Source organism: Pelecanus crispus, chromosome 2, assembly GCF_030463565.1.
Source record: "Pelecanus crispus isolate bPelCri1 chromosome 2, bPelCri1.pri, whole genome shotgun sequence".
NCBI classification, from domain to species: Eukaryota; Metazoa; Chordata; class Aves; order Pelecaniformes; family Pelecanidae; genus Pelecanus; species Pelecanus crispus.
The window spans coordinates 162,945,537-162,970,313 of NC_134644.1; the positions used below are offsets into that span (position 1 = coordinate 162,945,537).

Genomic DNA, 24,777 nt, shown 5'->3' on the forward strand with positions numbered 1-24,777 from the left:
CTCCGCTCCGCGCCGCTCGGGCCGCCTCAGCCGCTGCCGCCCATGGCCCAGCGCCGGCGGCGGGGCGGGGCGGGGCGGAGGGCAGCCGACAGCGGGCGGCTCCGCGCAGGCGCGGCGCAGGGCGGTGGCGGGCGGCGGGGCGGCGGAGGCCGCCCCGCCGCCCGCCACCGCCTCAGGGCCGGGACCAACGGCCCTCGCCCCTGAGGGGGAGCTCGACCGGCTGCGGGGGAGGGAAGGCCCCGGTCGCGGCCGGCCTGAGGGGCGTAGATTAGGGAAGGCGGTGGGGGCTTAAGCACCTGCTCTCCGGCGCTTGGCGAAGCTGCCTCCCAAACTCTTGCTGTTATATCTGCTCTTAAGGCACCCGTAAGCCCACAGGACGCCTTCGCGGCAACAAAAGGTGTCCCCAGCCCGCGCCGGTCTCCAGCGTCGTACCAGAGGAGCAGAAACAAGGTTTTGCTTGTCTTTCCCGTTGTTCCAGGTGCTTGTCGTAGAGTATTGCGGTGTTGCAACATCCTGGCTTTGGCTTAGTATGCTGTAGCTGCAGATGGCATTTGTATTCTTTTTAATTAATTGGCAGGCATTGTGTTTGAACCCCCCAGAATGGTTATGTTTTCAAAAAATACACGTTTAGAATCATAGAATCATAGAATCGTTTAGGTTGGAAAAGACCTTTAAGATCATCCAGTCCAACCATTAACCTATACTACCAAATCTCCTCTAAGCCAGTCAAGGGTAGACTAGACTAAACCATGTCCCCAAGTGCCACATCTACCCATTTTTTTAACACTTCCAGGGATGGTGACTCCACCACCTCTCTGGGCAGCCTGTTCCAATGCTTGACCACCCTTTCCGTAAAGAAATTTTTCCTAATTTCCAACCTAAACCTCCCCTGGCGCAGCTTAAGCCCATTTCCTCTCGTCCTATCGCTAACTACTTGGGAGAAGAGCCCAACACCCACCTCACTACAACCTCCTGTCAGGTAGTTGTAGAGAGCAATAAGGTCTCCCCTCAGCCTCCTCTTCTCCAGGCTAAACAACCCCAGTTCCCTCAGCCGCTCCTCATAAGGCCTGTGCTCCAGACCCTTCACCAGCCTTGTTGCCCTTCTCTGAACACGCTCCAGCACCTCAATGTCTTTCTTGCAGTGAGGGGCCCAAAACTGGACACAGTATTCCAGGTGCGGCCTCACCAGTGCCGAGTACAGGGGCACAATCACCTCCCTGCTCCTGCTGGCCACACTATTCCTGATACAAGCCAGGATGCTGTTGGCCTTCTTGGCCACCTGGGCACACTGCTGGCTCATGTTCAGCCAGCTGTCTACCAAAAGCTACCTGATTTTTAGGACACAGTTTACATCTTGAAGGAATGGAGGATGTTTTAAAAACGGGTTTGAAGTGTTCTGCCGCTCTGTCTGAATGCTTCCCCAGTACATATGCTATCCTAGGGGTTAATCCAGGTTCTGTTTTTGCAAAATGCTCTATTCAAAAAGCATTAGATTTTGTAATTAGACTGCAAAGAACCTAAATAACCACAATGGACTCATTATATGCCTAGCTCATTTAATACTAAGGTAAGCGACTTCTAGAGGCACTCAAAATTTATTGCTACGTGTGTAGCTCTTTTATTACCAAAGGCAGCAGACTTCTGGAGTGGGGATGTCAGTCCAGGTGGTTTCTGCAGCAGCGGGGTCTGCTGCCTTCTTGGAGGGAGGCAAGCAGAAAGTTTTAACTTCTCCCTGCTGCCTTCCGTGCAGGGAGAAGTTAAAACTTTACATGAAAAAGTGGCATTTTTTCTCCAGTTCCACTGCTGCAGATTTAATGCATGGTATAAAGACAAAGACCTCATGATAAACAGAGGTGTCTTACCTAGAGTATGCGTTCAATATTATGGATATTTACATATAGTATGTCTACTGTAGAGAGGGAGAAGAAAGCGCAGAAATGTAGAAAATAAGTCATAAAGGCCTGGATATATGATGTTATAACTTTTACCCTGTTAGAGAAATAGCGGAGATGATGGGTATTGGCTACCATTTCCAGTTAAATGCGTTTTTGCCGTGCAGCTAAGAGATCCTGCCTCTGAGAGAAGAGATTTTTTACAGTTCTGTAGTTCTTCTTTCCAGTGCTTACTCCTGATCCAGAGCCACTAAGCCTTTGATGATGCTCAGAACTGTACTTATCTTCCCAGGCATTTTATTTAAAACATGGTATCTTCTGCTAGTCTTTAGGGGCAGTGTGGCAGTCTGTAATAGTTTTCACTTCCAGAGAACTGTAACAACAGAATTCATAAAAGTGTTCAAAGATGTGGTTAAAATTTACTTAATCAGGTAGCTTTTTCAATAAAAACGGATGCTTCCACACAGAAATGCAGGACGTGCAATGGGATTGCCAAACACCTGAAAAAGTGCCATCTGAAAAATAATGAAAAAACAAGCTTTCCAGATGCCAAACCTTTAATACTTCAATCTGACGTATTTCTGATTGTTTATGTTATATATTATATTTGATTTTATATTCACACAGCTTGATTGCATCAGACTGCAAAGATGGAGTGAAGAAGGAACAGCGCTACCTGGCAAGAAAGGAGACTTCCTATCTTTCCCACCAACACAGCCCATGCCAGCCGCACTGTACATCTGTTGCAAAAGGTGATTGCATTTGGATTATTCTTGGGGTATTTTGACAGTACTGAAAACACTTCAGTGTGCTTTCAGACACTGAAGGAGAGAGCTTCTTTGTCTGGAGCGGCTGGCAGTCTATCGTGCCAGTCTTTAAAGGATTTTCTTATAGACGGGACCCTGTGCCAGCGTGGATCTCTGATGAAATTAATATGAAATCGATGACAACGAATGGGGAGTTTCTAATATAGCCTTTAGGTATTTGCTGTATAGGAATATCAACTGTATAGAGAGGTGCAAGGGCATTATTTAAGTAGACGTGATACAATACTATTATGAAAATAAAGTCATTACTTGTATGTCAAGATAGAGATCAGGGTTTAGGAGACTGTAAATTCTTCTGTGGACAGCATCTGTGGCTTATGCCTTTCCAAGCCTTTAAAACTGCATTGAACAAATTGGAATAAAAATGTCTTCAGGGGGACTATTCTGCAATGACACAAAATGAAGAACATAACCTAATGGTTTTTTTCCATTATTCTTTGTTGGAACTTTTATTTTGTAATATTGGCTAAACTGACACTTTAATCAGACTGTCTATTAAACGCAATTCAGCAGGTGGTGTAGAGTAACTTTCATTAGTCCCTGACACTCCAGCAGAGCTTGTGAACCTGCTGAAATGCATATTTCTCACAATGTTCTGAAAAATGCAGAAGTTTCCCTTTATTTTCTTGTCTTCTTGCTGATAGGTTCATTTTCTCCTAACATGATTTATTTTGTGAGTGACCAAACTAATACAGCTGGTTTATACACCAACTGACAGAAGCAGGAGGAAATTGTTTAAAATACTACATGGAAAATTTGGTGATGTTCAGCTCTAAAAGCTAGAAAAATGCTTATGTAGAAATTGGCAGAAATGTGCCAACCATCTTCAACAGAATTGCTGCAAGGCCTTCTAAGGACTGCAGAGCTGAGAGACAAGTCTTTTTGTGGAGGTTGGCAGGAAATATTAGGCAGCTTTCATCCTATATAAATACTGGGTGCACATTTAATAATTACATTTTTACATGGTGAAGTAAGAGAATATTATTCATGAAGGAACTTTCTATTAAGGGAGTAACATGATTTCTCTGCTCAGTGTAAAGGCCAGTATTGTTAGCTAAGGCAAGACCAAGACTTAAGGGTTGGTAAATGTTTGATACCATAAATTGCAACTATGCACAGTTTGTGTTTTACCAGTTAAGTGCTATATTTAGGCAGGTCAAAATTTCTAGGAAACTTGCAGATAAATAGCTCCAGAGAGCCATGGACAAACTACTTTGCTTCTGCCTTGCATTTCTGAAAAAGATGTGGCTCTTCTGGCCCTGTTAGCCCAGCAGGACCTGATCCTACAGTTGTTTGTGTGCTGGCAGATGGAGGAGTCCACAGAGAATGCAACAGAATGCTCACTTAAAAAAGCAGCCCTGAAATACATTGACCACTTGCTAAAATTTGAAATCCTAGCTACAGTCTAAAATATGAATGTAAGACAAGATTGGGAGGTTAAAATATCATTACTTACTGAAATAGTGCAAAAATGAGTAAGATCTTGTCATTTAGCAATAAAATAAGAAGTTACAGTAATCTTGGGAAGTTGTAGGAGATCAAATGCAAACACAGGATCTTTCTGACCATCACCATTTCCCTCCTTGTATAGCTTTGTACAATCATATGCGTTATTATATTGATAAACACTTATAAATTACTTCAAGACAATTTGTGGCTTGGGACTCTGTACTGGCTTTGGCTGGCATAGAGTTAATTTTCTTCGCAGTAGCTAGTATGGGGCTATGTTTTGGATTTGTGCTGGAAACAGTGTTGATAACTCACCAATGTTTTAGTTATTGCTGAGCAGTGCTTACACAGTGTCAAGGCCTTTTCTGGTCCTCGTCTTGTTCATGTAAATTATTCCACGTTTTTAACATTCAGGAAGCATACAGGCACATTGTGTGGTTTAAACAAAGCTGAGGATCATGGCAGACATTCACTAAGTAAGCTCTCTCTGGAACACTATGCCTGAAAGGGATAGTATGATTTTTGGATACATAAACATGGGGATGCTTTTAGAATATTGTATTCAGCTACAGTGTCCTCAGTCTAAGATAAATTGCACATAACTCAAAAAACTGTTGGGAGAATTATTAAAGGTTAGAAAAATGCTTCTTAGTAAGAGACTCCAAAGAACAATTTATTCACTTCATTAACTGGAAGTTTGTGGGTTTAACATAAACATAGTCTCTAAGTAACTTGCTTTATAAAACAACAGTTTGAGCACACAATAAAATTATAACTAACAGTCACATCCATCAATGTATGGCAAGTCTTGAAGCTGAAACTAGGCAGAATCAGACTACTGTACAAAATTTTAGCAGTGAAAATAATTAACAACTGGAACAGCTTTCTAAAGGTTAATTTTCTAAAAGGTGGGATCTGTTTTGTATAATAATTAAGTGAAGCCTTAGCTTAGACAAGCTCTTAGCTCTTCTTTTAACCCAAAAGTAGTTTTAACTTTAGTAGTTTTAACTTTAAAAAGTTTTAACCCAGAAGTAGTTGTTTACCATAATTCCTCCCATATTTATAATACATGGATGCACAGCATTTCTTCAAATGAGTCCTGGAGTTTTTCACACTAAACACGGTGGAAAAATTTGCCCTTTGTCCTCCAATATTTGTGTTCCGCTTGAAAAAGAGAGAAGATCAGTACATCCTTTGAGTTAAAAAAAAAGATTTTGTTAATAAATTTGGTAATGTGAGAGGTCTAAACTGTTCCAGTTAGTGAACTGCATTAAAATGTATCAGAGGAAAGGTATGAAAGAAGAGAAATATTCCAAGAAATATTCCAAAAGTGAGTAGGCAATGCCAAAGAAAAGCGGTATATAGAGCTTACATTTATTGGGCCCACTTAGCTGTTTTCTATTGTAAGTTTCTGAGGAAAAGGACTGGGTGGTCTAAAATTATGTTTGGGAATTTCCACTGTACAGAGGGTCTCCTGCATCAGTGTAAAGCTGAGACTAACATCAGGGGGCACCTGAACATACTTTCAGGTTTGTGACATTCATTTTTGGGTATCTAAAAATGCTGAGCATGAACTAGAGTGGCAGACCTGCTGTGAGGACTGAGCAGCTCCTGCACAGCTCTGAAGTCAGGTGAACGTACAGATGCTGAAAAGCACCTTTGCCCAGCACCCGCATCTGGCCCCTAAGCGCTGGGGTAGCGTATCACGCAGCGGATATTGTACCATTACCTTTCCTTTGAAGCATGGAAAAAAGATAAAGCTCTCAAAGCGTTACGAAGCAGCTGGATTAAGACCTTGGAGACATTCACCACTTCGCAGTGACAAATGGATGAGATGACTTATAGTGACCCCATCTTGACAATTTTTTTTGCTGTGACTGAAGCAGCCATTCCCTTATGCTATATAAAACATTTCCGTCAGCATTTACTGTGTTGCCCCTTGATCCTGTTTACCTCTATCGAACAAAGGTAATTAGTGACAGAAGATAAGAGTTAAATACCACTGAAAGGGCAGCCCAAGCCATTGTTCAGCCTATTTACACACTCAGTGGAAGGGGTGATGAACAAGAGCTTTGTGGGGCCCCCAACATAAGAAGGACGTGGACCTGTTGGAGCGAGTCCAGAGGAGGGCCACGAAGATGATCCAAGGGCTGGAGCACCTCTCCTATGAGGCCAGGCTGAGAGAGTTGGGGTTGTTCAGCCTGGAGAAGAGAAGGCTGTGGGGAGACCTAGTTGCAGCCTTCCAGTACCTGAAGGGGGCCTACAAGAAAGCTGGAGAGGGACTTTTTACAAGGGCATGTAGTGATAGGTCAAGGGGTAATGGCTTTAAACTGAAAGAGGGAAGATTTAGGTTAGATACAAGGAAGAAATTCTTCACTGTGAGGGTGGTGAGGCACTGGAACAGGTTGCCCAGAGAAGTTGTGGATGCCCCCTCCCTGGCAGCGTTCAAGGCCAGGTTGGATGAGGCTTTGAGCAACCTGGTCTAGTGGAAGGTGCCCCTGCCGATGGCAGGGGGTTTGGAACTAGATGATCTTTAAGGTCCCTTCTAACCCAAACCATTCTATGATTCTATTTGTTACCTCTCATCAGAGGTTTCCAGGCAGTTTTACATCACAGTTTTCTCTGTCTTCCTTGTTTTTCCTCTTCATCAGTTGCTTTCTTCTTCTTTCTTTCTCACTTTCTACTCTACAAGTCTTCCACCCATGTTATCCTGGTAAAATACTCAGGCTGGCTGTTCCCAATATTACTTTAAATGGGCCTATGGCTGCTTTTTGGAGGCTTTCACCAGTCCATTGTTGCTCTTTGCTGGTCCCCTCTTTCCAGTTTAAGTCATTCTTGCCAACCCTGCTGAAGTCCTGCAGCTCCAAAATTCAGCCCTTTCTCCTCTCTCCAACATCCTTAAGCAACCTGTCTTCCATTTTAACATGCAAATCGTTTGCTCAGTCCTACCTTCCTTCTCTTCAACATACGTATGTTTTAGATTTAGGCCTCTGGAGAGTGTACATGTAGGTCTGAAGTTCGTACCTTAGATACAAGTCCACAACCATGCAGTATCCAAATGCCTTCCCCAGGATTTGAGCAGCGGTTAGTCCCTCGTTAGATAACACTTCCTTTCAGGCTAATAGTACTAACTCTTCTTCTTGACAGGAATGAAGACAGACAGGTTCCTTTAAGCCATGCCACAAACTTCCATCTCGTGGTGTTTTCCATAGAGGAACACTGGCTTTTCCTTGCTTCTCTTTGTGCACAAATTGCTGTTTGAGTGTCAGAGGAGCAATTGCAGAAAATGTGGAGCAAAAGAAAGGCAAAAGTGAAATCATGTCCAGGTCTAAAGTAGAAGTTATTCTACCTAATGCACAGCACAGATGGATTCTTGCAGAAACTGGTACGCCTCCTTAGCTCCTTGAAGAAGTGCAGCAGTGTAATACAACATCTTTCTCTCTAGTAAATGTTTAGAGAAAATTGCTGCCGCGTTTTCCTTTCTACTTTACTTTAATTCCTTGCCTTTCCTGTAATTCCTGTTTACCACTTTTCACCATTGAAATCATAGTGGATATGATAATTTATTTTCTTCTCATGGGGGTAGGTATGTATTTGAAAACCCTTCTACCCCATTCCTTGTGGTTTGTTGGGAAAGCATGATGTGACTTCATCTTCCTATAGTTTCCTTCAGTAACCATGACTGGTTAAATACCTTGTATTGAGGTCCCCAGTACAAGATTTTCAATCTCCATTTACTCATCCATTGATAAATAAGTTGCTAGTTGAAGCTGCCTTGTTATACAAAACCAAATATGATTATATACCGTGATAATGTGATGGGCCCTCTCTATAAGTGTAAAATTTCATAGCCTCAACTCATTTCAAAAATTCCATTTTAAAAGTCACATGGTCTATTAAGTTCTGTGAATACAAATTAGGATGCCAATCAATTAACTGATTCTGTCACATAGATAGTTTTCAAGAAGGAAATAAGCAGGTGTGAGCTGCCAAAAAAATCCAACATCTTATCGTAAAAGTATTTGTATCCTCATTGTCTGGAAGCTCGAGAGTATTCTAAACCAGTGAATGAACTCTTTTCTCAGCAGGGTCACATGTGTATGTCCCCTCAAATTAAAAAAAAAAAAACCCAATAATCAGAGTAGATTAGAATCCACATTTAGAACTTTCCCTGATGAATAGCTGTTGTGCAGATTTAACTGCTGGATTAATTCATTAGGAGAGTGGCAATGAATTTTTAATTACTATCTATTTAAATTTCAGAATACTTGCACTGTTCCAGTGAGATCTTCAAAAGTTCTGTTGCATACAAGATGCTCCATTTATTTAGAGGATATATAACTCTATTTAAAATAAAGAGATGTATGATAACAGAAAGATGAAAAGGAACGAGGAGCAGAAACAGATGGTGTGTAAGATCCTGATGATAGTTTACACTAATATTTCATTCATCAATGGAAAGAAAAAGCTACAGGCAGTTCGTGATAACTACAGAGATATAGTAGTGTGCAAGTGACTGTCAAATGCTAAATCCACCATCGCACCAAATGGTGTGGTGGTTTTGTGTTTAATTAACCACTTAATTTCTATACAGATGAATAAAGATAAAAAAAAATTGAAAGTCTTGATTCCTCTTTCCCTTAGCAATAAGAAACTAAATTAACTTCCTAAGAATAAGAGTTACAAGGTAGACAACTTTTTTAGTAAACTGGCCACTCACAGAAAAGAATTTGAATATGCACATTATGCCTGCATGACTGCCTGCTGTGCAGATAAAATAACAATGAGTAACTCCAGCCAACTGTATTGTATTCAACCTACTATCAAATTGGGCTATGAGAGGAGACGACTAGAGATTGTTTGTGAAGAGAAGCTCCTTCACCTCCAGAAAACCAGATGCAAATGCAAAATAAATCAGTAATGACCAAAAATGACTGCTTTGCAATAGCGGGACTAGCATCACAGCCTGAGCTCATGCCTGAACAGCATAATTCTGTATCAAAATAGAAACAATCTTAATTGTCAGATGTGGCTGTATGGATACAGAGGCAGAGACTGATGCACTGCTTTACTGTTGCTTAGGGTTCACTGTTGGCAATCCCTGAGAGTGCGCTTGCTGTACCAGGTGTGTAATTAAAGCAGCGTTACCAGGAGCAAGCTGAAGTCTTGCCTTGGCAAAAATTTCAAAATGACCCAATGAAGCTGATATCCAGCCATTACAGGAAAGGTATGACTGTTGCGCTTATTTTATAATATTAGCATGTATTCTGCAAAAGTTAGTATCTGTTATGTTGTAGTACTTTAGGTGATAATTGTAATATTTATTAATATACATTCTAAATAAACAAAAGAAAGAACCTGGTTTCCTTTCCAAATTGTGGACACACCAGCATTATCCAGGAGACCTGGACAAGCAGCCGATAGATGAAATTCTCCTAATCTCACAGGCAGGGGCAGAAAACTGGCAATATTCATTGTAGCAAAGTATGTGGTTTTGGGCAGTATATCTTGGCTCCATTCCCTATGTTCTCTCAGGGTACGCCCTCACCCTTTTATTTTTTGCCTTTGTTGTTGCTGAGAGCACTGCTATGAAACAATATGCAGGGTATGAAATCTGTCCTCTGCAAGCTCTTTAAGAAAATGCTCTGAGCTAAAGAAGAGTCAGAACAAGGCAAGACACTTAGCAGAATGGTTATCAAAATTAAATATGAAAAAGTTGGAAAGGAGAATGAACATCATGAGTCAGGACTTCCTAAGTTTGGAAGACGTTAAAGTGGATACACAAGCAAAAAGTCCTGTGTAATAAAGGAGAATGCTTGCTGCCAGTCGTCTGTATCTCACTTGTGAAATCCAAGGATTTACCTTGCTTTTAAACTGCTTACATTTCTTTTGAATTTTTCAGCACCTTGATAACCTGTGGAAGAATGTAGCGCTGAATAAAGTGACTCACGTTCTCTCAGACAAAGAATTCCCACTGTTGAGGGTGGCTGTATTGTTCATTGCTTTGAGTTTTTTAAAGAAAAAAATGGTAGATCAGCCTTGAGTCTATTTATTACCAGTGCAATGTATTTGAAATGCAATAGGTCATTATTGTACTCTTGTTTATCTCTTTTGCTCTCAGTCTACAGCAAAGACTCTTTGAATTAATTTATTTTCAAATGTGGGTTGAATAAATGTACAGAATATGCATGTGGGCACAAAGGGTGCTACAACATGTTTATTGACTTATTGACCTGTTTTCCTCAGGTACTTTAATGCCATACAGGAATTCTTTTCAAGAAGACTTTTCTGTTACAGGAAATAACAGATTGGGGACAGAATAAATTGCCTTTATGGGAATTTGTGTGTTACATAGATATTTGTGTTTGGTAAACAGAGGGTTTGAGCCAAACTTTTAGGTGCCTGAAGGTAAATAGGCTCAGTGGAGCTATGACACTTCTATCACCCAATGTAATACTCCATAACCGTTCAGTTTGTAGTGTTGCTTTAACAGGATAATGAACCGCAAGTTGATATTTCTATTTTTGTTTGTTTGTTTCATTCCCCTGTCTTTTTATATGCTTGCACAACTACAAGAGATAAAGATATTGTGCTAAAAAAAAAAACTTTGCTCCCAACAGTGCTCCTCAGCATTTAAGACTGCCTGCTCGTAGCAAGGACAGCCAGAGTCTGTCCTGCCTGATTTCTTTAGAACTATGTAATCTGAGAAGCTATCGATTTTGTTTTATTACAGTGCTTCAGTATTGCCCAGATGTCAGTGATCTCTGCCAGGCATGCTGGGTCATCTGTTTCTTGCATTTCAGCTTTGTGCTGCCTCTTGGAAGTTTACCTCTTACTCCCTGAAGTCTACATGATCTGGATCAGCAACATAAACTTTTACAGTTTTGACTCTGTGTTACCCTTGTAGACTTTCCATCAGTCTCCTTAGCCTGGCTGATCTGTAGTTTCCCTCCTGGCCTTTACTGCCTGAACTTCAGATCTCCATAGGCTATAGAGACTAGAGAGACCAGTTCAGATTTAGACATCTGACTTTTTAGATATCTGTGGTGGCATCTACAGTGTAGGTGTCTGAGCTCCCAACATAGACAGGAAGGGATGCAGATACCTCCGCAGGGCAGCTCACTTGACTTACACTAGAGGCCTGTCTGGTGATGAGCTTAACCACCCTCTACGCGTGCCTGGTTATCAGTGCAGACCATAAAGGGAACTGGGAGTGACTATGACTTAAATGCTTGACTTCCAGATGCATAGCCTTTATCAGATGAGTCTTACTCCAAACCACCTTTAAAGCACAGATACACAAGCTTTTCCTCAGATTCTACTTTACTTTTACTTACTCGGCTTTTTCTACTGCAATGCCTAGGTAGGATTTGAAACCTGGTCAGTGGAGTGCTTGCTCTCCAGCAGGAAATAACACACAGGACAACAGGACGCAGGCTCAGTGCATGGGATTTCAGCTGCTCTACCAATTTGTGCAGAACAAGGGATCCTGCATCTTGTACCAGGCAGGTGGCAGAAGGTAAATCCCACAATCCAGTCTAACTTCATCCATATTTATCCGTTCTTTTACACTCCTCACTCTCAAATTAATCCAGAATATAAATTTGACTAGTCAGTACAAATTGTTATCTGAAGAACCACAAATATTTTTTTCTGCAAACTATGTATTTTGGCTAGAAAAAAATATTAATAGGCCTTTGTGTATGAACTGTAACTGAGGGAGAAACAACTACTTCTCTAGAAGTTGCTAGTCATGAGGCACCACAGAAGCTATTTGTTGATACCAGGCATTGCTCTTCTCTGCTTTATTGCCACTAACAAATGTGATTTTTAAATGGTTTACAAAATTATTCCTATAGAGGGTTTGAAAGCACATTGTGCTTGCCAAAAATAGGTGGTAATGCAGACATGATGTTAAGGATCCAAGGCAAACGTTCGTCTATAGATGTATTAGGGATATGGTTGTCTCCAGAGAAGCAGCTTCTGAACTGGAGCTTGCAATGCCACTTAGAAATACAAGTGGATTCATGAGCAGAATTTTTGTTCTTGGCGTTGCTATAAGCAGGATAAATGATCAGTAACATACCAGTGGTAATACCAGTCATTGCAACACAATTTTTCCAGATTTCTGTCTCTCCCATATGCAAGCTAATTATGTGATTGTATAAGGAGAAAGAATCAACTCTTCGATATGTATGATAAAAAATGCACTGCGTGTTCACTTGTGTTCATTGTGTATATTGCCTCTTCATTTTTGCAATTCTATAAGCTTACTATGTTCTCCTAAAAAAAAAAAAAAAACCCTTCACAAGGCACGGGTAGCAATGAACTTGAGATTTGAGACTTTGTTATTTAACATGTGGCACATAACCCATAAAATCAGGATATGAGATTAATTTTTTTGGAATAAGCATCTGAAGTCTAGTAATGAACAAGGACTTTTTCTTTGTAAATTGGCAGTGTATATCAGACACCACAAAATGCATGTGAAGAGTTTCAGATCAGGAGAATATTGGATTCCCAACAGTAGAAATTGCCTTTGGTTTTCCACAGCACAGAAAGTTGCAGTTATTGCTTCCATGGCTGAGTAATTTCATGACCAAATATGGCTGGCCAAAGAGATCTTGGGGGTAGAATACAAGAAGAAGAATTTGTTAACGCATCTGTAATCTGGGATTAGCTTCAATCAGCATCAAAATAATTCTACAGTATTGAGCTTGTAAAGTACATTCTGTTAGTATTTTCAAGGCTTTTACCATAATCGTGATGACTAGAAATTTACATTAAAAGCCAAAAATAGAGACTGTTGTGTAAACTTTAGACTTGAGCTCTCAAACCCCCCACTCTACTGTATCATGAGAATCATATTAAAACTATTTGTGTTTGTCCAGACAGGAGCTTTACTATAGGGTAGAGAGACCTTGAAACTGCTTGCACACAACTTTTAGGTTTGCTTAGTGTTACTGGCTTCATCAGCTTCAAATGACATTAGGGGATACTCAACACACCGGAGGATCAGATAACAACTGAGACACCAGAAAGTTAGGGTTATGTGTACTCCAGTTTGAAGGCCAGGGGTACTTACAAAGTAACGTGGCACTTCGTGTACCAATTTTGACTTTACAACTCTGTTTGTAAATATTGTTTATAATCAAATGAGTAAATTAAGGTTTCTAGAAGTGTTCTGAACAAACTATGCCAAGTTTCCAAACTATCTAGATAATTAAACTTTCCATCTTAGTGGATTTCTGAGTGCATTTGATCTTAAATACAGATCTAAGACTTAAACGCTGAAATTAACCTTCTACCACACGTACTGCTAGTGTTTGGCAAAAACAAGGTCAAAGGCTTAATTTTTTTATTATGATAAGGCTCCTTTAAACCACCTTCACAATGTAAAACATCTGTATAATTCAGGGAAACAAAGTCTACACCCTTTAAAAACCCTATGCAGTAGAAGCACCTTATTGTAAAAGAAAATTCAAGGGCCAAGAATCTGAGAAAAAATTCAAATCTTCACAAGCTCTTAAGAGAGCTCAATGCAACTGTAGCATAATCAGACAGGGTCATCTAGAAATTTGCATATTCTTATAGAAGATATGAAATTGTATATAAAATACGTTACAGAACTTGTTTTGAATTCTACTTGTGTATGCACTTTACCTCTGGGTGTATTCTCTCTTGTTTTGGAAGATCTGACTGAAACTTCTCTTTTTTCATCCCGTTCTTAGCAAATCATCAGGAAGGGAATTGCTCAACAGCAGATTTAACAAGCAAAGAACAATTACAGCTTGTATAGGATTCCTTTATAATCATAAAATGAAAGAAAAAAACTTGGCTTAGCATATAGAAACATAATGTATAAGAATCTAATTACATAGAAGTATAGAATTAACACCAAATAGGTAAAATTCTGTGGGTAGAAGTATATGAGAATATACATATTGATCAGGATGTAATGCATAATCATCTGTAAGGATTAAATTATAAGCCCTATTTTTTTTATTTGCCTTAGTGGTTCAAAGTATCTGCAGAAGTACAATTCCTGCAGCTGCTGCAAACATTGTGAAGGAATGATGTGGTTTAACCTCAGTCAGCAACTAAGCGCCACACAGCCAGTCACTTACCCTCCTGCTCCTCCAGTGGGATGGGGGAGGGAGTCAGAAGAATAAAAGTGAAGAAACTCAGGGGTTGAGATAAAGGCAGTCGAATAAGTAAAGCAAAAGCCATGCACCAAAGCAAAGCAAAGCAAATCAAGGAATTCATTCACTACTTCCCATCAGCAGGCAGGTGTTCAGCCATCCCCAGGAAAGCAGGGCTCCATCACACATAACAGTTACTTGAGAAGACAAAACACCATCACTCCAAATGTTCCCCCCTTTCCTTCTTCTTCCTCCAGCTTTATATACTGAGCATGACATCACATGGTATGAATAGCCCTTTGGTCAGTTTGGGTCAGCTGTCCTGGCTGTGCCCCCTCCCAGCTTCTTGTGCACTTGGCAGAGCATGGGAAGCTGAAAAGTCCTTGACTTTTTTTTTTTTATAAGCACTACTTAGCAACAACTAAACCATCAGTGTGTTATCAACATTATTCTCATACTAAATCCAAAACACAGTACTGTGGCAGCTACTAGGACGCAAATTAACTCTATCCCAGCTGAAACCAGGATGGGGAATAAGGCCCTGACTCAGAGAGCTTTGTGCCAGAGAAGTCTGGCATTGACTGTCCTATCAATAACTTTGATACTGAAACCATTATGAAATGCTAGTGATAAGAATATACAGCAACCAAGGATTCACAGGTAAATTCTCCTCTTGCCGTTCTGATAACACATTTATATAGCACTTTATACTTTTAAAGAGGTAGATAAACATCAGTGAGTTAATTCTCACTGTAAGGAGGTGCTTCCACTTTATTTTACAAGCAGTGAAAACACTAATAGTGAATCACTGATTTGAGACCTGCCTAGTCTCATGCACTGTATGTAAGACTTACTCATTTGATTCCCTCTTCACCATCCTCTGCTGTGGCACTTCTAAGTCAGGTGCTTGCTGTGCAGCCACATCAACTCTCTGCTGTTTTCTGATCCCACACGCTAGGTGCTGTGATCTGTTTGCCAGATGCATCTTAGGTCTCTTTACCAGCTGCAGCTTCTGTGTAGGGGCAGGTGAGCTGCTCTGCTCTGCAGCTGTGGGTCATTACCCAGCAGTGCCAGATGCCAGGGAGCCCTTCCAGAAGCGAAAGTCCTCAGCTGTAGATTTGCATCACAATTAATGATGCAGGCTTACCTTGTTGTGTGATTTGACACACGGGCATACAGCCCAGACTCAGACCCACTGGACAGATGGACAGCCCTGCCATGGGCATGCAGTCACACGTCCCATTACATGACTGAACATAGGGGACTCCCATACAGGATCGGAAGAACATACCTTACTTGGAAAGTCTACTATAATATGAAAAATTCAAGCCAGGTTCCAAGGTATTTCAGCTAATCCTGCTTTTAAAGCCATTGGAGTCCCACTGTAGGTCATGTTCCAAGCAGCCTGAATTTGGCTTTAAAGCCTTCTAAAAATGACTTTTAAAAAAAATCAATAAAAAAGTCCAAGGCACGTAAGGCTTTGTCTCCACAATAGCCGCAACAGAGTTTAAAATTGAGAAAGCGTCTTCCCAGCGTGAAGTAGGTTTTTAAAACTGATAGTGGCAATTACATCTACCTTGAAGTCTCAGCTTTGCCGTAGTCCTATAGAGAGTCCACTAGAGGCCACTACCTCTCCGTAGTAACAAATACAGATGTTAAGAACAAACATACTGCATCATGTTTTGGGTAGACTTCAAAGTATCCCCATTTATTTAAGTGTGCTTGAAACTATGTCTCAATATAAACTATTTAGGTTAGTAATTAATATTGATGCATTATGCACATCGTCTTTTATCTATTTCTATAATTACCAATTAAAATAGATCCTAGAACAATGATCAAGCAACATAAAGTCTTCTCTACCATCCTCAGAGAGGGCCAGATTTGTTCCAGCCATACAGAAGTTCTCTGTGCACACTAAATATGGTCTTGTTAGCAATGTGAAGTCTACCTCTTTGCTGAAATACCCCCTTTCAGCTGGTGACTCAGAATCCTGTAGCAAATTTAGGTCTGAAGCTCATCTCCAGGCAGCCATCCAACTAAACTCAGCAGGGCTTTCCTCAAAACTGTGGCAAGGTTAAAGCACAGCTCCTTCTGGAGGCGATTAAGGGTAGCTCTCACAAACAGAGCCTAGCAAGAAAAAGCAGAGCTTTGGGAGAAAGGGTGACACACAGGAATGCATTTTAATAATTTCATTCATTTTTAGGATTCTTACAGTTTCCATTGTAGAGTATACAAAATCAATCCCATATGAGCTTGGGACAGATACAGGCAAAGGAGGAGCAGCTTCTATAAGCGTTCTTCAGTACAGGAAAATCACAATGTTAAAAATTGTCAGCCCTCTCCGAAGAAAATACTTATTTACAGACAACACAAATAAACAGATACAGCATGACAGCCCTTTGCTGAATGTAAGTTTGTAAATTCCCCTCTTCTTTTCTCCATTTATTTTAAAAAAAACCCTCTTCTTTATCTTACATTTGTTATGCCTATGATAAAAGCAAGGGAGATTTGGAGAGAAAGAATATATGCTCTTAACTCGTAATAGAGATTTTCCACTGGCTTATTTTTGTATAGTCATGTGATGGTGATTTGTAGACCACAAAGCTCTGAAGATCATTTCCTCCACAGATGTTGGAGAAATATACATTAGTTTACAGGGAGCAAATGCTTCTGCATACTGATATTGGCATTTCACTACAGCTGAAGAATCACAAGGACAGGTACAGTGAACTGTCTGTAAAATTTCATTTCCAAACTGGCTGGTCTTTGTGTTCCTCTTTAATTTCAAATTAAAGCTACATTTGATCACTAAAACACTGAGCTGTTCATGCAATCATTTAAATAAAAAACTTGAAAGTTTGCATTACTTGATAAACTTGCAAAAATAAAAGTCATTTAAATGAAAAATCAGTTACATGAATTTAAAAACTTGTTTCCAGATCCATCATATCAAATTAGGCTATACCAGTTAGATGCTTGATTATCTTGTCCAGTGTCTGATTGTCATCAGTGAGAAAGATATTAGGCAACAACATGAAAAGGATAAACATCTTCTTAACCATGTGCCATTAATGGTTTCCTCATTTCCTGAAACATAAAGGTTCATATCCATTTTCCATATTAATATCAATGTCCAAATCCTCATCCACATAAATATTTAGCTCTTCTCGGCTGAGCTGTTTCATTCAGTGTCATCCAGCAGGAAATATATATTAATATAATACAATATTTTACTGATATTTGCTTTTCTTTGTCCTTACCCCAATTTCATCTGTTCCTGCTATATAACTCTATTGTGCATGTGTATAGTGAAACTCTTTTTTGAAAGCCTCTGAAGTCCGTGAATGAAGACAATTTTCTCTCCTTGACGTACAATAAGAGTCTTTATGCAACGGCATAGACGCAGTGCAGTAGTGATTGAACTCAGCATCTTTCTTAACATACCTGTTCCCTCACTTCTTCTATCTGTGACTAATGGTGGCACTGTTCTTCCTGCCACCCACACTGTCTAAACTGAGTGTCATTTGTTAATTCCTTTTTTGGAGCACTTCCTTTTCACCATCATCTTCATGAATATAAGATTTCTCATTCTCAGCTTCACAGCCCTGCAGGATGCCCCATTAGCTTCCTTTTTCCCTTCTTCCTACATTCACTAACTATCCCAACTCTTTTCTGTCTTTTCATTCTCACAATTCAAGTCTCAGTATTGAGTCTTAAAGAAGAAACTTCACCAGCACACCAGGGCCTTTGTCTGAGGACCCACTCCACTCAGACTTCTGGCCTGCAGTATCAAGGGAAACAGCTGAATTTAGAAATATCTTTTGCCTTGCATGCATGGTCAGCCAGACTCATGTGCGGGCAATAATGTTTTATGTGGCTACAAATATTTTAGGAACAGCAAATCACCCTTGAATTATTTTGATGTTGTACTTGACATCTCATGTTATTTTTGCTAGTTCTGGAGGAGGGAAGATGGTGAGGGGGAGTGAAACCTACTGTCAATATTTTTCTTGTGAAGGTTCGTGGCATCTTTACCATTAACTGTCTTCAAACACTCTTAATTTTGAGATAATCACTTTACTGTGCATAGTGGGCTGAAAGGAATAGTATACCTTTATGCAGATTTGATTAATTATTATGAAACTCAGAAGCTTATTTTTTGTATTGTGTGGTGGATTCAAACTTCCTGTTCTCTAAATTTCCTTGCCCTGGAATATATTCTAACGTTGGACTGTCACTGCCAAACTTTTTTGTGGATTCTCATCAGAATCAGAAAGATCCCATTAAAATTCAGTTGTTCAGACTTAGTTTTTGATGTTACAGAAGGATTCATTAGCACCTCAGCTGAATTCAAACCCAGAAGAGGAATTTTCGCTATATGTGAAAATGAGACTGTTAAGTTTTACTTTAGTTCGTATTTGTTTTTAGGACACCCCTGTGGGGAAAGAAGAAAGCAGTTTTCTCAGCCTTTGCTGCAGACATTCAGTTTTACAGATTCTAAACTTGTGGAATGTGCTCCTGATTGTTTACTGACAGAAATATCCTATACTAAATTATTTCACTCAAAATCTCCATTTCTATTATCTGTCATGAAGCCTCAGCATTCAAGTGAGTGATACTGTACTAGCAGCTCAAATGGTTTAAAAGCAATCTGAAAATGTGGGATTTTATATGAATTTATTGTTTCTACTTAAAGTGGTTTTCTCCATATTTCTGGGAAAGCAGCAGAGGAACGTGAATGTGTTATATTAGAGAGGATAATATCTGCAGCACAGGTGAAGCTGCCAGGTGATACTCTGCAATAATTTTATCCACAGTAAGTTAAGGTTAGCCATGTGTTAGAATGGAGAAAGAGCAACCTACTCCATTCAGTTATCTCAGGAGGCTGAGGCTGTTGCATACCGTTACTTCTGGTCTGATCCTGGGTGAGCAGTGGAGAGCCAGGAGCAGGGAGGATTACAGCTTGAGATCTTTCAGATCCCGATCCAAGCCTGCAGTAGTAGACAAAGAAGGGGCTGGGCAAGGACTAAAAAGATGCAGAAGCTTGTGTGGGGCATATCTAAAGGTGAGCAGTGCAGACAGGTCACTCCACTCTTCAGAAGAGATCTAACAGGCCAGTGTAGATACAGCTCATGACACACCTCTCAGATGCTTTTGTATCCCCAGCCTGCAAAGCCCAAGTAATCTGTGCAGCTGCAGGGCGCTGTGCCTACACCCGCATCCATTAGCAGCTGGAGACATCAGCTTGCAGCCTCGGAGCCCAGCCACTTGGGAGCCACTGTGTGTGTTCCTCCGCCTGTGTTTTATTTTAAAAACAAGTAAAGCCTCAGTAGGAGTTTGCTTTTCACTCATGTCAGCAATCCACAGCTGTCACAGTTTTTGCAACACCTGATGCGTTAACGAAGACGATGGGTGAGAAGCGTTATTCAGATCTGTGTGCAGCCGTTAGCTGGGCTGGAGAAGGGGAGGAAGGCTCAGAAGGCTCACATCTGTCAAGTGACATGGAAACCACGCCACACCAGGAAGTATCAAAGCTGCAGCTGCAACCCTCTCATCCTTCCCCAGGGGAACCACCTTGCCAAGAAATACATGCCAGCCTGGAACTGGCTCCAGCAGACAAAATGAATGGTAGGAATGGAAGGAGACATTAACGCAAAATCCTGCCCCAGTGACTTCAGTTGCAAAATTCTCATTACTTTAAGGGACGAAGATTTTATACTTTCTACTCAGCTATGGGAGTGTGTCTTCTTAAAATGACTGGGAGAGGCCCAGCAATCACTTTCAATAATCCATTATGTGATAAATGAACCCTAAAAATCTGCTGGCTCCCACCTCATGCCGTAACTGCTTACTTAAGGTAATCCTCCTGCTTCACATAAGTGAAGATTAAAGAGGATGGTAAAAAGCAGCTAATAACTAAGCAAGGAGGTTTTCTTTCTCTTCCTGGTTACAGTTAAGCTTATTTCTTTACATTATTTATAATCTCTGATGATGTCTAAGCACACATGGAAGTGGGGGACATTTAGGAAACAGCAAAATGGTGCTTGTTCCAAATACCTCTCTGTGTATGCAGCAGCAGAGGTGATCATGTGTCCCAGAACAGGAACTGAATGGACTTATCTGGTGGAATATTACTTTTCAGGGACAGAGAAGTGAGAACAGGCGGTTTATATGGCTAATTGCTTAAATAATGTGAAAACTAGATGAGTTTGAAAACAGCCTGAATGAGAAACTGGGCAGAAGCAAGGAGAGCAAATGACTCACTTTGCTTCTCTAACATATTAGTGAAAAGCTGCCAAGTATTTGGTGCTAGAAAGTAACAGTGTATTAAATTTTGTAGCAGTGGTTGGTTAGAGTCAAAACCAGCTCTGTGTGACACAAGATTTACTGTTGTATTCTGAATTCTCTCACAAAAAGGTGTTTGGCTGAAAAGAGTTCATAGTTGGCATGTGCAACTACCTGCCGTACTTACCATGCAAAGCAGACATCTTTCTGGGAAATGAAGGGTGAAATATGTCTCCACATAGATCACTGGGAATTTGTCTTTCAACTTCCAATGAAGACATTAAGAGATAAAGAAAATTAGCGTAATCATCTCATGTTGTTTAATCCCCCTAGTCCAACCCAGGAACGTTCTCTATGTGTTATTGGTTAACACTTTTATCCAGGCCAGGCATATGATCTGTAATTTCCCTATTCCACTGACTGTTACAACTGTCAGATAGCTCACAATGTGCCCCTTGGATTTTACAAGAAGATGCACTACATGCAATATATCTTTTAAAAGTATTGTTATATTAAGTATTATGGAGAAAGGAACAATATGGGAGCTACAAAAGAAAATGCTTTCAAATCTGATTATTTTATACAGGCATAGTAGGCATATATTTTTTATTCCTTCTTTTTAAAAAGCTGCTAATATTTGACAGTGACTGGAGTGACGACCAGGATGGAGGTCAGTGATGGATGACAGACTGAAGAACACAAGAGGACAAGGAGGCTTGTTGTAGGAGATTTCTCAGAAAACCAAGGAATCTGTTGAAAGCTGTGATGTTTCTGTCAGAGCGCATGAGCACTGAAGGCTCAGAACTACCACAGGTAAGAAAATCTGCTTCTCTGGAGCAAGTATTTATGTCTCAAGTAACGCTTGGCACCTATCACTATAATGTTTTAAGTCACTGTGATCAGAGACATAAAGTCCTCTCGGACTTCATTTCAAATACAAGAGCTGTAGATCCTATCCCTCAGTTCAGTCAACAGCTAAACTCCCGCTGACTAAGGTGAAATCACCCACAGGTAGCTTCTGTCTGAAATGAACTGAACATGCACTGCTTGCAGACCATGCGGTGCATGCCACAGTATTACTAGAACAGAAATTTGGTACACATTACTGTTATTAATGAAATGCTTGCTGTTACAGTAGAAGAAAACAAGTTAAATGGCAGTTGTTCTTATAATTTTCTCTTGAGAGTTGAAGGAAAACATTTATATTTAGACACCTCTGCTTGATTTTGTGTCATTAAACAGAAATAATGCCAATTCTGTAGAAACTTTCCCCATTTGTCATGGACTCAGCTGGTTTAAATCAGTTTCTTTAATTCCACTGAGCTCAACAATATGACTACTTATGGCCAAATATTATTCCATTGTATAAAATCTGAATGTTATTCCAATACACAGAATCTGAAAGAGGAAAAGGTAAAAATTTAGTATATTATGCCAGTTGCTGAGACAATAATCTCTAAAGAAATGGAATATTAAATCTGGCAACATAACATGGTGGAACAGGAGAGGGTGATTGAAAATGGCTCCAAGAACGCTGAACAAGGATGAAACAATACCAACACTATACGTGGTCCCTGTATAACAGATTTTGGGCAATGGCTACAATTGTTTTGTACTTTCTAGAGATTAATTTGGCTTTGGAATATGCAAAGTTCACACACACATACCTACGAATCATTTTTCAGTGGCACGTTTATAATTCTTACAGATGTTACCTTCCAACACAAGAAAACCATTCCAGTCATGACAGCTTCTATTTTTAAACTGGCTTCTGGGAAAAAAAGCAAACACAGTGCTACAAAAATCAAGAACAAAGAGAGAGAATAATAATGGGATGGGCCACTCAGTCCTTGATAGTCAGATGCACTACTCTGAGGTCTAATGTATCCAAGCTCTTTCCATGGCTTTCTTTCCCTCCTCCCACAATTGCCAATAGCATGCACGGTTAAGTGCATGAGCCAGTCAGACGATATAACACTTTTTTTTTTTCCCTGTGAAGAGCCTAACCAAAAGGGATTACAGGGGGTTTGCAGCATTGGGTTTTTTTTATGTTAATATTTTGCTTTTGTTGAAGAGTCCAATTCTGACTCCAAGAAATATTCCTTCCGGTTAATTTTTTGTGGAAATGCTTTAGCTTTTACTGTTTCAGCTGCTGCTGAAGATTATTTTGTTTATTATAAATAACTAAACTACAGAAAATCCACATATTCTTCTTCCCTTTATGACTATTTTATGATTTTTTGCAACTCATGCCAGGTATGTGTTGCCAGCAACAAAAAAAGGTAATGGGGAAGTTATTGAAGCTGTGAGCATTGATAGTAATGATCTTTATCATATGTGAACTGCAGGTTTTTGGGACACAGATGATGAAAAACAGTGTAATCAAGTTTTCAAAGGATGTCCATTACTGCTTGATGAGGTGGATCTGTTCTTACCCCTTGGCTTGTGCACGATCCCATCCTCTTCCTCAGGCCAGCAGCTGTAATCATGTGTTGAAGTGATAATCCAAATCAGAGAAGTAATCTAGGGAAAAAAAGGATGCTCAGTCCATAGTCTGGTTCATTGTACAGCCACGTGAGTCCATGCTGGGATAAAGAGAGGCCACTGAACCATGTTGCCAGGAGATAAAAGAAGGGACCACCCGTTTCACCAGCAGCATAGAAGTCCATCAGTTCAAACTGATCAAGAAGGTGCACCCAGATGGCTTGATTCAAATCCTGCTAAAGCCCATGCAAGCACTCCACATCATCTGTTTGGAAGGATTTCAGAGATGGTTGACCAGAGAGAGTATGACTCATATAGCAGCACTACAGACACCCTGGCCAAAACACCTGGGAATAGTAGAAGGGGGCATTCAGGAGCCAGAGTTACTCCTGGAATCATTCATCGCAACTTTGAAAAGGTCTCTCACAGAACTGAGTAGTAGGGAGTGAATCCTGTCTAATCAGACTCATGTAGGGACCAAGAATTTGGCTCTCAGAAAGGAGAATATGGCATATTTTTTGCTGACAGTGCACATAAAGATCCTTTTGTAAGAATTGTCATGCCAGATGAATATATTTTCCATAGTTAGTACCTGCAGACTTTTTTTTAACTGGGGAAAACTGAGGCTGCAATTCCAGGAACGTTTCTTCAAAAGCACTACTGGCACGTGGCTTGTGTGGAAACATTGAGCTGGACTGAGGAACTGCCCAGCCAGTAAAAGGGTAACATTTTTCCTTCCAGATTTTTTTTGGAGCAGGATGCCTTTTCCTGTTCAATGCACCATGAAACTATGCTGTGTAGCAGAATAGAGTAGAATAGAATAGAGCAGAACAGAACAGAGTAGAACAGAACAGAACGCATCATAGTGGCATAATACAAATGTTAGAAACACTCCATCATTTTCTATGTAGATATTAATTATGAACATTCAGTCAATATACTGATGCAAGTTATTAAAATAAGTATTCATAGTAATTTTGATTCAATTCACCATCTGCTAGTGTCAGAAATATCAATATGCTAAGTTATTTGAAATGAATAGTGACTATCCATACTCCTGCTATACTAGGATGAAAAGCATCAAGAATATTCCTTATAGCTATTTCTCTACCCTGCTGTTATAAAAACCATCAATGGCAGAATTTCCACAACTCACTAGGAAGCTCATCTCTGCTGAGCTGCCTTTGTAGATGGAAAGCTTTCTGTAATACCTAATTGAATAATCCTTTACCGCATATTATGTCATCCTCTCTTTTTCCTGCCTTCAAAGGTAATGCAGAAAATGTGATCACCACTGGACATTTTTTCCTCAAAAAATCAGCTGCTATATGGATATGTTTTGGTTTGAAGGCTGCAGTGCTTTTAACTAAAAGAAATAAACCTTATCTTACATGAAGTAATGGGGATGAGGGGGTTATGCCTTCTTCCTCAACCTCATGTATAACACCATCCTTTGCAGAAATATTTGAAGCTTCTTGTCAGGCTGCAGTATTTTCAAATAAGCAGAAAAAATCTATCATTCCTGTACCCTTTCCATGTATTCTTTTGAGTACTGAAACATCTAAAGTTTCTGTTTCATTCCTTGTTCACAACAATCCTAGCTGCTCAGAATATGCATATGGAAATCAGGTTAACAAAAGTGTTAGTCATGATGAAAATGCATGGGAAAAAAAAACTTTCCCCACTTTGAGGTAT

General features: G+C 40.1%; 1 long non-coding RNA gene across 1 annotated transcript; it reads left to right on the forward strand.

Moving 5' to 3' along the window:
* Window positions 1-305: 305 nt before the first annotated feature.
* On the forward strand, window positions 306-21,281 carry LOC142592953 (uncharacterized). Its single transcript, XR_012830856.1, has 4 exons — window positions 306-478; window positions 2,520-2,644; window positions 11,532-11,687; window positions 21,226-21,281. It is a non-coding gene; the product is annotated as an uncharacterized LOC142592953 (long non-coding RNA).
* The last annotated feature ends 3,496 nt before the right edge of the window (window positions 21,282-24,777 follow it).